At 36.9% G+C, this 13,298-nt stretch overlaps 1 long non-coding RNA gene across 2 annotated transcripts; it reads left to right on the forward strand.

Annotated features, from left to right (window-relative positions):
- The first annotated feature begins 8,553 nt into the window (after positions 1-8,553).
- LOC132622452 (uncharacterized) lies at positions 8,554-12,721 on the forward strand. 2 transcript variants are annotated; one of them, XR_009575906.1, is made up of 3 exons: positions 8,554-9,063; positions 11,139-11,184; positions 12,390-12,721. It is a non-coding gene; the product is annotated as an uncharacterized LOC132622452 (long non-coding RNA). The 2 variants fall into 2 exon arrangements; XR_009575905.1 differs by lacking the exon at positions 8,554-9,063 and adding an exon at positions 9,624-10,592.
- Positions 12,722-13,298: the final 577 nt, after the last annotated feature.

A 13,298-nucleotide genomic window follows, 5' to 3' on the forward strand; every position in this document is an offset into this window, starting at 1 on the left:
ATAAAAGAACGCCAGTATGAAGATCCACAAATGCGTCATCACAGGGATGTATCCTGTGGAAAAGAGAAGTCTCCATTTGAAGTTTCCATAGACGGAGTTCTTAGATGCCGAGACAGATTGTGTGTACCGGATGTGGCAGGATTACGCCGACGAATTCTAGAGGAAGCACACCATTCTCGGTATTCCATTCATCCAGGTGCAACCAAGATGTATCGTGATCTCAAATTGTTGTATTGGTGGGATGGCCTGAAACGAGACATAGCAGCATTCGTGGCACAATGCCCAAATTGCCAACAAGTGAAAGCCGAACATCAAAAGCCAGGAGGCTTATTGCAAGCAATGGAAATTCCTACATGGAAATGGGAAGAAATTAATATGGATTTCGTTGTAGGATTACCTCGCTCGTGAGGCAAATACAATTCTATATGGGTGATCGTGGACAGACTCACGAAGGCAGCTCATTTCCTCCCAGTTAAAACCACGTACGCAGCAGAGGATTATGCAAGGCTGTATCTTAAAGAAATCGTGCGACTCCATGGTATTCCATTGTCTATTATCATTGACAGGGGAGCACAGTTTACAGCTATGTTTTGGAAGTCCTTCCAAGAAGGGCTGGGTACCCAAGTTAAGTTCAGCACGACATTTCACCCACAAACTGACGGGCAAGCCGAGCGTATTATTCAGACCTTGGAAGATATGCTACGAGCGTGCATGTTGGATTTCGGTGGTAGTTGGGATGAGCATTTACCCCTCATTGAATTTGCCTACAACAACAGCTATCATTCCGGTATTCAAATGGCCCCGTATGAAGCATTGTATGGAAGGAAATGCAGATCTCCAATTGGATGGTTTGAAACCGGAGAAGTACAATTGATAGGCCCCGACCTGATTCAACAAGCAGTCGAAAAAGTCAAAGTCATTCGAGACCGACTGTTAACAGCCCAAAGTCGCCAAAAGTCTTACGCGGACAACCGCCGACGAGATTTGGAATTTCAGGTAAATGATTGGGTATTTCTGAAAGTATCGCCGATGAAAGGGGTGATGAGATTTGGCAAGAAAGGGAAGTTGAGTCCTAGATACGTCGGACCTTATAAAATTGTCCGTAAGGTGAGTCAGGTAGCATATGAATTGGATTTACCTTCGGAGCTTGAATCAGTTCACCCGATATTCCATGTTTCGATGCTCCGCAAGTGTATTGGGGATCCTACAAGAATAGTCCCGGTTGACGATGTGCAAGTGACAGAGAAGCTGACGTATGAAGAAATACCTATTGCTATTTTAGACAGACAAGTGCGGAGACTTCGGAATAAAGAAGTCGCTTCAGTCAAAGTTCGATGGCGAAACAACAACAGGGAAGAAATGACTTGGGAAGCGGAAGAGAAGATGAAAGCCAAGTACCCCCATTTATTCCAATCTCCAGAAGAGATTCAGGATGACACGCCGAGGTCGTAAGGTATGTATGCTTTATCTTCATGTTTTGGTCGTGTGTAGCCATAGATATGTTGCTATTGTGATGTAGCCCTGTGAGGCGAAGATATTATGGGTTGTTGTGGCAGGTAGGTAGTGTCAAATTACAAAGGAAACTCTGGCGAAATTTTTCTAAGATTCCTAGGTATTTTAACATTCGAGGACGAATGTTCCAAAAGGGGGGAAGAATGTTACACCTCGGAAAAGTCCCCGTACATGTACAAGGAATAGACCAACGAAGGGTATGAGTGTGTGGTGTTTTACTAAGTAAAGGGTGATGATTCATGAATTTTTGGAAATAAGAAAGTGGTAGAATTTTATCCAGCCCAGTGGTCGTAAAGTGATTTACGGCCCGTAAAGTGATTTACGGACCGTAAATCACCATCGTCCTCCAGCCTTCCAAAATCTCAACTTTCTGTTAAGTGTGGAAATCTTTAAATACGACTTGGTATACGGCCCGTAAACTGGTTTACGGACCGTAAACCTCGATCGTAAACTACCATGATCACTAGCCAACCTTTCTGTTTTGGACATGCTTAAATACGACCACACTATACGGAGTAAACTGGTTTACGGTCCGTAAACTGTGGTTTACGACCACTGTTCACCCCGACAATTGTTCATTAAAAATCAGATTTTGAGTTATTAAAAAGGGACCCAAGCCTCATTTTATTTCATTACTCATCCATACCATTCAAGAACACTCTAGAACTCTCTCAACACTTCATCCCTAGAAATTCGAGTGAATCAAAGGAAAACTAAGATCATCAACACCAAATCAAAGCAACAAAGTGTATGAAACCTAGTTGGAGGTCATCTTCTTCAAGAAATTCCAAAAGTGGTGAAGAAGGGTTTTAGTGCTAGAGGAGTATTCCCATTCAAAGCTTGTTCAACCATCATCTAAGGTAAGTTTCATGACTTTATCATGTTTTTTAAAGCAATAGAAGACTAAGACACTTGAATTGTGGTAAGACATAGAAAATGGACCATTACTGAGTGAATAGTGTCACTATGGAATGATAGTTGAATGGAATCATGAAATTTGATATGTTATGATTATAAATACGTTATAAATGATGTATAGGCCATGTAATAGGTGTGAAGTAAGCAAAATTACGATGATAAGTGAAAAACCATTAAATGTGGAGAAATTGGAGGAAGGTGGTGGATTTTGCTTAAGGTATATGAATGATGATTGTTGCTTGCAATATTATGAGTGTTGTTGTAAATGTTTAGGAGTTGGAATAGAACAGGGAAAAAGGTAGTAGAAACAAAGGAAATGCCGCTTAATTTTCTTTAGAGATAGCGATGTGTTTTTATAGTCGGTTAACTAATGTTAATACGATTCTCTCGTGAAGGTAACGTCGTGACTTCGAAGGAAGACAAGTGAGTGATAACGTAGCTAAACGACAAAGGTATGTGAGGCTAGTCCTTTCTTTCCAATGGCATGAATCCTATAGTATAAGTTCTTTCCTCTTCATGAGTTCATGTATCCCGAGAAGCTAAAAGTCTATATTTCTATATATCTATATAAGATAAGAGATATGATATGATGATGCCATATTGACAATGATGTCCTGGATTGCTTACACTCACCTTATGTACTAATTCCTTCAAGGTGAGGTAGAATGTCAATAATTGCTCCATAATGAAATCGGGGGATCACGACCTTACGTCACCCCGATAGAGTAAGTATGATCTTGAGCCTTATGCATGTATTATGTTAAGATAAGCATATTTTGATAATCATATTATTATAAGTATTTTATAATGAGCATGTCATGATTGCATCACACCGCACCTAGTTGGCCGGGCAGTCACCGCTACGGCGGACAGCTATACGGATACACCACGACCTTTGGGCGTGGGCAGACACCACTAGTGGGAGGCATGAGATGGTACCCCGGACGCGGGAGGCCTGGACGCGGGCTTATATTATTGATTATCACACCGTTCCGGTAAGGACGGGCAGCTTGCATGTCATGCATACATGATTTGATGATGAGTATGAGTAAGACAGCCTGTATCACTTCTTTCATGACTATCGTTCAGAATCAGATGTTCATATTGATGCTCTCATTATATTATTGTTGTCCTTCTTCATTGTTTATGCCTCTCATACTCGGTACAATATTCGTACTGACCTCCTTTTCTTTGGACGCTGTGTTCATGCCCACAGGTAGACAGGGAGGCGAGCTTGATCCAGATTCTTAGGAGCTGTCAGCGGACTGAAAGCACTCCATTGTTCGGAGGTGCTTATGATTATTCCTTTGGTATATATACATTTTGGGCACGACGGAGTCTTGTTCCGTCTATATGTACAGCATGTCAGTAGAGGCTCGTAGATGCGCAGTGTGGGTAGTATGGTCTCACATTTTTCATGTATATGTGTACGTATTATTTTGATATACTAAAGATCCATATATATGTAAAAGTATTTATGTTTCCCTATAAACTATGACTTTTCCATGCTTTGAGTTAAAAGAAATAAAAAGGGCATTAATCGAGTAAAGTGAGTAATAGAGCGAGTGGTGCTCGGTGGTTAGCCCCAGGTACCCGTCATGGCCCCTAGCTGGGTCGTGACAAATAGCCTTCGCTGAGCTAGCAGGAAGGCTGACACGAGGGGAGCACCCGCTGGTGCAGGCCTCGAAATCGATGAACCTTTCGGCAGGCCTATGAAAAATATTACCAGTTAGGAGAAGCATAAACAAAAAGGGAAAAAGAATATACAAAGTGAAATAGGTAAAAGACTTACCATGGTTTTTTACTACTAACTTATTCTCAGATAGATCTTTCCACGTTCGCAGTTCATGCGAGTACTTGGTAAGATTGTCCTCTACCCATTTCAAGAAATTCACTATGTCATTAGGAACCCATACAATGGATGAAGAACAAAGAGGAACTAGAGGAATAAGTAAAAATGTGCGGGAAAGGAAAAAATCGAAGGTTCCACGATGCTTACGGTTATTGTTTCACTGCTCGGGGAAAGGCATGTTTCCCGCCGGGATTATCTCTGCGATTTTAACTCGAATGAAGCGTTCCACCCATCCTTGGTCTCTGTTTTCATCCACACTGGAAAGTATAGGATGTTTTCCTCTCTTCGCGAGCTTTATGATCCCACCACAAAAAACCCGTGGGCTGTACAGCCAGATCAGGTGATGCAAAGTAAGCTTCGCACCAATGTTGTTTGCCAAGCGACAGAGGCAAATGATGATCCGCCAGACGTTCGGACCAATTTGTGCAAGAATGACTTGATCGATGGGGGGCTCGAGGTTGAATGTAAAGGGATAGTTGTAAACATTCGCGTACCCTTCCTTGTAAGTGGTAACATCGTCATCCGAGCCCGGGGCTACGATCTCGGAGAGTCTAGTCGTCCAACCACAATCGAAATAAACTCGAGCAAGATATGTCTCCTTGATCGAGGAGGGATAAAACCTTAAATCGAAGCTCCAATCGAATTTCGTTAAAAGTTTCTCGACCACAAATTCAGTAACAAAATGATTGTTTACACCTAATTTTTGACCTCCCAAAATTTATTTTAATCATTCAGAGTCCCTGTATTCCAAGCAAAGCAATACCTATTTCTTAGAAATAAAATGATTTTTATATATATTATTCAAATAATATTTTACCATATTATTCAAATAATATATTACCAGTTTATAATGGTAAGATGATTTCTATAAATATTACAGATCATTTATAAATTAATTGTTAAATTTTACAAGTTCATTACAATTATTTACTTAATTGATTTAAATGGCTAAAATGATAAAATTACAAGTATTTTACTCTGTTTAAAGCTAGGGAATTTGATCAATCAAATAAATTAATCGTTTCACCCCTCAGTCCCCATTTAGTCAAATTATTAGAATTTATCATAATTAAATCGAGTATTTAATTATGGTTAATTCTAAAAAGTTGCTCATTTATTGGCCATAATTGAAACAATCAATTAATAGCCCAATGGCGGCCCAATTAGAAAGAATTTCTCGTAATTAGGGTAATTATTGTAAAACTAGTCCTATCAAGGGTTATTGTTTGCAAGTAATCACTTTAAAAAGACCAATCGGACCAAACAGGGCTATGTTTGAAATAGCTAGTTTTAAGATTAAGTCAATTGAAGGATAAATTGCGTGAAAATTAATTCTTGGATATTAATACTAATCTTGTTTAATAATGTTTAGGATTTAAATTGGTTGGTCATCATCTAATTTTTTTTTTTATTAAATTGAGTATTAAAATCCGGCATATATACACGTATATACACAGATATACATGTAAGAATACACATATATCGTGTTTATACATATATATTCAGCCCAACCCCATTTGCTTTTAAAAAGAATGGCCAAGCCCAGTCCAAATCGGACCTGACCTGGCCCATGTCCATTATTAACAAAGTCACTACCCTTCATTCTCACCCCAAACACGCCCCATCTCCTCTTTTCCCTCTTCCTCTACCCCCTTAGCCCTAGCCGCCTCAATTTACACTCTCTCTCTCCTCGTCATTTTGGTTCAAAATGGCAAAAGTTTAGGCGGGAAATGTAGTAGGTAGTGTTGTGTGTCCATTAATGGCAATGAAGTTATTGCTTCATCTGATTTTGACCAGACGCAATTCCAAACATTGCATAAGTATATATTTTTTCCGTTTTCTTTAAAATCAACGGTAACATCTCTGAAATCTCTTAATGGTTTTTGTTTGTATCTAATTTTGAACTTCGATTTTTCATTGGCTCATATATAACCATGTGGATCGAGCTTATTTAGGTCAGATCTGACCTTTCATTTGCGAATTTGATTGATTCTCAACCGTTAGATTGGGATTTGATTAAGGAATTCTCAAAAATATGAATGTCCCATATCGGCTAGAATTAGGGTTTGAATATTTGGGGCTTTATAAATAGAGCCCTAATTTTTGTTATTGAAGGAGGACGGAGATATTCACTCTATATACTCGAAATATCTAAGTTTTTGTGGCATTTTTGCTTTAAAGCTTTAAGGGTTCGAGTAGTCTATGTTTTAAAAGTTTGATTGCTGGTTTTTGTTGGATTTTTTTGAGTGATGTTGAGCTTTGAAGAAGCAATTGAAGTTCCAAGTTCAACTCTCCACCAGGCTACACTTACAAAAAGTAATCCCCTGTCCTTTTATTATTTTTCATGTATTTTATAGTTTCTTTTGTTTCACATTGTTTGGCTTTCTTATCATTTTGTTATGGTATTTGATTGTTGTTTCTTGTTTAGTTAGCTGTATCTTATTTAGTTATAGTACTTAAATTCCTGTTTTCTATTTAGTTAACATTATGTTCAGCATTAGTTGTTTGATTTCCTTTTCTTGTTTAGCTAGTCTTACCCCGTTGGTTGTGGTATTTGATGGTATTTTAGTTTAGTGTCATCCTGTTAGTTATGGTGCTTAAATTCCTGTTTCATGTTTAGTTAGTATTATGTTCAGCATTAGTGTTTAATTTCCTTTTCTTGTTTGGTTAGTCATACCCTGTTGGTTGTGGTATTTGATGTTTGTTTAGTTTAGTGTCATCATGTTAGTTATGGTATTTAAGTTCTTGTTTCCTATTTAAACTTAGCTACTACCAAGTTTTGTTTTCCTTTTCCTGGTTTAGTTTAGTTCTGTCCTGTTATTTATAGTATTTGATCTCATGTTCCTTGTTTGATTAGTTTTGTCCTGTTTTAGTGAAAAAGTGTTTGATTTACTGCCTCTGTTCAGCAGGCCTAATGTGAGTTTTTAGCTTCCTTGTCTCATGAAAGATCAATTCTATCATGTTTAGTCTGTAGTTGTTAAACTCTTATTTTTGGGTTTAGTTTGGTCCATCCTGTTTAATTATAGTGTTCAGTTGTTCAATGGTTCAGTTTCAGTTCATTATGCTAGTTATAATGTTTAGCTTGCCCTGTTGGTTTGTTTAGCTCACCATGGCTAGTTATGATGTTTGGCTCCTTTGCTTGTTTGGTTGGGTTGCAAGTATACTGTGTTTTGATTATGTATATGTGTGTATATCTAGAGTATGCTTTAGTTAATACATTTGTGGGGAGGATAGTTGGTCACTATGGATTAAGATCGAGCCTTCCCCGGTGTTAGCCATGCCTGGGATTCCTAGAAATCCCTTGGAACTTGAGCAACATCGGAAATGAGGGGGTAAAAGCTTTCCAATATTGAGCCTCTAAATATCCTTATTAAATGTGTATACTTAAGTATACCCAAGTATACATGGCATGTATATGATTCATTATGTGTTTTGGATGCTAAATTTTTGGACTGCTGGGCCTTGGCCCATTCTACTTAAAATTGAGTCATTGGCTTATATATGCTTGCGAGTTGTGTATACATAATATTAATTTTTTTATCCCTTTTAATTGGAAATCTCCCCTTGGCATTTCTGGGTCAACCCTTCTCAAATACAGGGATTGGGCCGAGGCCCAATCCCATCTCTGACAAATGCAGTACGTGAAGTGAAAGGGAAGCTAATATTATTTGAAGGCCCGGCTATGGGTAAAAATAGTACTAATGGGGCAGGTAGCCCATTAGTAATTTAAAATTCTTCTTCTTTCTTCTATATTATTTGTTTGTATGTTTTGGGTTTGTAAAATTAAATCTTATCATTATTGAAACCTTGTGGGATGTAGCCACTAGGATTATCACCTAGTTAATTAGGTGAGTAAGATAAAAGAGGTTCAAATATTTTTCAAACTTGCGCTTAAAGATCGATTTGGCTAAGTAAGAAAAAAAAATGAATTTCAGACCATTTAACCAACTGATTTCAAGATGGAAGCCGTAGTATGTTATAATACTAAGATTTTCAAAAATTGTAGAGTTTTTTCTTATGCCAACTTGGTCATTGAAAGGCAAAAAATGGTTATGGCAAAACTGACTTTAGCACATGAAAAATGGTTTGTTTACAATGGTTTATTTTTAGATGAAGTAGGGTAGTATAACTTGGCTGATTTAGACCTGGAAGTCTACTAAAACTGGACTAAAATGGCATTTGGACTCAGAAAATTAGACACATTTTGGCAAAAAATATGGACTGTGTTTTAAACGTTTGTGTTGTACTCCGTATATTTATATGTCGAATTATTCGCAAGCAAATCGACTCAAGTTAAAGGCGAAATTATTTTCGGACATGAAATAGGAACCTTTAATTTTTAATTTTAATTAGAACATAAATTGTATTTAGTGTAAAAATATTATTATTGGATATTAGGAATTAATTAATTGTGATTAGATTATTAAGTGGGAATTAGTAATTAATTAAAATTAATTAAAGTTAATTACAAGTGGGCCCCACCTGATTTTTAATTTAAAAAAAGAAAAAAGAAAAAAACAAATCATCAATTAGAGGACACATTAGGGGGCACGTGTAGGGACCAAAGAAAACATATAAATTGCCCACAAGATGACTCACAATCATCAAGCAACATTCATTTGATTAGCACAAAAAAAAAAACTATGGAGTGAAAACATACGGAGCTCTCGGCCAAGGCAAAATTTAGCCGAGCAATGGAAGTGTGGTGGAGAGAAATTTATCCCTCAAAGTGTTGAAATTATTCAAGTGATTAGCAAGGTTAAGGAGTCAAGTTGATTGAGGTAAGATTTTGTTACATCCCGCGTTTTCAGAAGTTGGAAAGCGTACGAGTTCAATGACATTAGTAACGGAATAAGTTTGATGAATTTTGAAACTATTATATATGGTCTCGATATGGTATTTTCTTTTAAGTAAACCCCTTTTAGTAAATATTTGATAAGTATGATTTTCTATAGTTATTACTGTTACTATTTCTGGGATACATTTTTTAATTATATGTGTAGTATGAGGACATTTAGAAATGAGATTTTATTTGTTATGGGTACATAAATTATTTTCTCTTATGAAAAGCTATCTTTTTCCATTATGCGAATTGATAGTACAATAATTTGTACTCTTGATGTTAGGTTGAGGAAAGGTTATAATTTGACGAACATAACTTCTAGATGTATTAGTTTTTGTGAAATACGTGTATGTCTTAAGTTGATATGATATTTCAATAACAAAAGTTTTGAAAGCTTATGTATTTCAAGGAAATATTAAAATATTAGTGTATGAGATTATATCGTATGATTTTACTTTTTATATTAAAATAATTGGAGGGGTGGCATATCATCCACGTTACCTCATGGATTTTGGACAGGTGTTAGACATCATCACTACCTATTCATCCTTTGTAATTAAGAATTTTGGCCAGCAATAATCTTTTTCTAATAAGTTTCCATCTGACTCCAAAATATGCCGTATTTTTGGACTAGGAAAAATTAAATCGTCCAATATGAGCAAAATTTACTCGAGCCCGGAGAATTCGATCATATCCAAGGATGAAAATCAAGAGCTCGGTGTATACAAGGAATGAAGTCCCAAAATGATTTAAGACGAAAAAAGTGACGATGATGATTGAAAATAATATTTTGTGTGTACCAAGAGGGGTTATGGACTACTGCTATGTCACATGATCATGATAATAAATATGGAGTGTATTAAAAATGACTACTATTTAAGTGAATCGTGATCAAGAAATTAATTAGGTGTGCAATTGGTTAAATGAAAATTGTAGTGAAATAATAATAATAAGCACAATTAGTGGAAGTGATGAAGTGGCATTATTGTTTTTGCCACACGGCACCATAGGGGCTAAGAATGTAGTGACTAAGTACTAACTAAAATTGGCAAGACATTATAATATTTGAAAGGTGGCAAGACATTATAATATTTGAAAGGTGGCAAAAGGGGATGGAGGCCACGGCTAAATGAAGATTGATATGTACAAGGTATTTTATTCCTTTGAGAAAGGTCAGTTGGGTGGAGAAAAATGTGCAAACACATGTCTTTCAAAAAAAAAAAAACGGCAACACAAAACCGCACCTTCATTCTAAAAATAGAGCGACAATTTTTTCTCCTTTTTGAGAGTAATACCAGCGTTTTTCTACCTCAAGAATGCCAAAAAAAAACGTGTAATTCTCATCAAGAACAACACGCGGGTTTCGCGCACCGCTTCGATTTCGTTATTCCGTTTTATCGCCTTGTTGAATCCGGGTTTTCTTCAAAGTGAAGTAAGGTGGAAAAATAATACTTCTTTGCATATAAGGTAAGAAATCCTCTCTCCTAGATGTATTTGAATTATCCGAGTCGTATTTACGTTGCTAGATAAAAGAATTACGAAAACCATATCGGAAATCGAATAAATTATTATTGTTATCATGTGGGTTGTTTGGTGGTTGTTATGAATTGTATTGTGGGCTGAAATATCGTGGGATTGGCTGTAGTTGGCGTTATTATGGTTGTTGTTATATTATGTATATACCAAAATAAAGAAGTGTATACAAGTATTGGTATACGGATGTATATTGGGTTGTTTTGGAAATGATTTAAGAATGGATTTAATTCTGGTTTGATATGAAATTATTGGTATTGTTGTTGTTGGTATTTCTGTGTCAACAGGAGAGCAATTGGAAATTTTGAATAGGTGAAAATACAGGGGAAGTGCTGCCGAATTTTCGCTAAATTTTAGATAATAGAAAATCTTAAACGAGAATATGTATAAGCTGGAATATAGGTTCAATAAGAAATGAGTTATAGAATTGTGGACTAGAAAATATAGTTACTAACGATAACGTTACTTTTATATAAATAGGCTAAAAGAGCGACGAGACGAACGGGTTACGAATAGCCGCTAACAGGTATGTAAAGCTATCCCGATTCTTCTTTTGGCATGTCCTAGGTGTACTAGGATCGGATTTGAGCCTCGGAATATATTCTGTCCATCGGAATCCGAGTTTGAAATTGTCACTTTTTCATTCAATGGAATTGAACCCTATAAGTATGCTTTATTGAAAGAATCGTGCAAACTTCCGCAAATTGTCTAGAAAATTATGGAATGTCCCCAGGACCTCCGTATATGAATCTATAAGCTTAATATATGTAATTTTGACCCATCGCTTCAATGGACCCGAGGCGGGCCCCACTATTCCCGCTTTGTCCTTTATGGTACTATTGTCTTATTTTCAAGTAATATAAAATGAAATGTTTTAACTACTCCTCTAGCTATTAAATGAAAATTGTTTTGAATACTTCTTTAAGTCTTATAAAATGTTTTGGAACTTGGAAACGATCTCAGAAAGATTATGCCTCTGTAACCCATTATGACATTCGAAATTCACTTACTATGATTTTGTCCGATTTCATTGATTTGACTTGTCATTCGATATGCCTCATTGAGTATCTGGAAATATATATGGTATTTTATTGCATTTAGTTTCCCACTACTCCACTCGTGGATGCCTCAATGTTTCCCACACTGAGCCCGGGCCAGGATATGTTCTCAAGCGTATTCCTCTGCATTGTTCGCCGTGCCTCGATGTGAGGGGGCAGGTATATATGTACATGGGTTGTGGAGTATGCTGTGCCATGTACACACATTATGATATGATATGATCTGATATGGCCATCTGATATGATATGTTATGTTACGGGGTTATTCCCCCTTTTCTGATCCTTATGAGTTGTGGCACCAGCATCGGGGGGTGACCACGTTCTGTCTGCCTAGTCCCTTGGCAGGGGCCGGATATGATATGACATATATTTCTGTACTCACTCTTTATGCTTTGAAAATATGCATTTGATACTCTGGACATCACATTCACTTTTCTGTATGTTCTGATTCGGTTATGATTTTGTTCCGTAATGGGACCAGGTATGACATACGTTTTCTGCAAATACTATTTATGCTTTATGATCAGCATTTTTCTATTCCGGATATTCCGTTCATTTTCTGTATCTTCTGCTTCGCTTATGACTTTGTTTACTACGTTCCATGCTTTACATGCTCAGTACGTATTTCGTACTGACCCCCTTCTTTCGGGGGCTGCGTTTTCATGCCGCGCAGGTACAGATTACAGATTTGCTGACCCGCATGTCTAAGACACCTATTCTGCTATTCTGGAGCGCTCTTTTGTCCAGAGCCTATACTTTGGTACAGTCTGCTGCTGTTATATTTATGTACGCTATTCAGGGGTACGACGGGGCCCTGTCCCGTCTTATGATTCTGTTATGTTCTGTAGAGGTCTGTAGACATACTGGTGTGGGTTCTGTATATGTTTTGGGTTGTTATGATCTGTGATGGCCTTATCGGCTTCCACTTACAAAAATTGTTCATCTGTGATATTCAGTAGCACCAACTAACTTTCATATTGATATTTTCTGCTAATATGCTGATTTGGGGTATTGGGTACGTTTGGGTGTCCAGCACGGACACTAGTTGCGGCCTACGGGGCTGGGTCGTGACAGATTTGATCTCTTTTATACACATTTTGGAGATAGTTTAAGCTTGTATAAATTGTAGACATGTGATGAATATAAGAAGTTGTAGATGTTGGTGTGAAATGCAAATTGAGTCGTGAGGGGGCTGTTCTAATTAGGCATGGAGAATTAATCTTAAGTTGCATTATAGTTGTTGTTATCATGGATTATATGGTGAAGGAATGAAAGAATTAGAAAGTTAAGGTTGAAGTTGTGTCGATATGAACATGTTGTTATTCTTATTGAATTGAAGGAATTGAAGATATGATTATGTCTATATGTTGTTGTTGGTATTTCTGTGTTACAGGGGGGTAATTGAAAATTTGGGATAGGCGAATATATAGGGGAAGTGCTGCCCAATTTTCGTTAAGTCTTTAGATAATAGAAAACCCTAAACGAGAATATATAAGCTGAAATATAGGTTCTATAAGAAATGGGCTATAGATTTGTGAACTAGGAAATATAGTTACTAACGATAACGTTACTCTTATATAAA

Source organism: Lycium barbarum, chromosome 12 (genome assembly GCF_019175385.1).
Source record: "Lycium barbarum isolate Lr01 chromosome 12, ASM1917538v2, whole genome shotgun sequence".
Lineage (NCBI taxonomy): Eukaryota > Viridiplantae > Streptophyta > Magnoliopsida > Solanales > Solanaceae > Lycium > Lycium barbarum.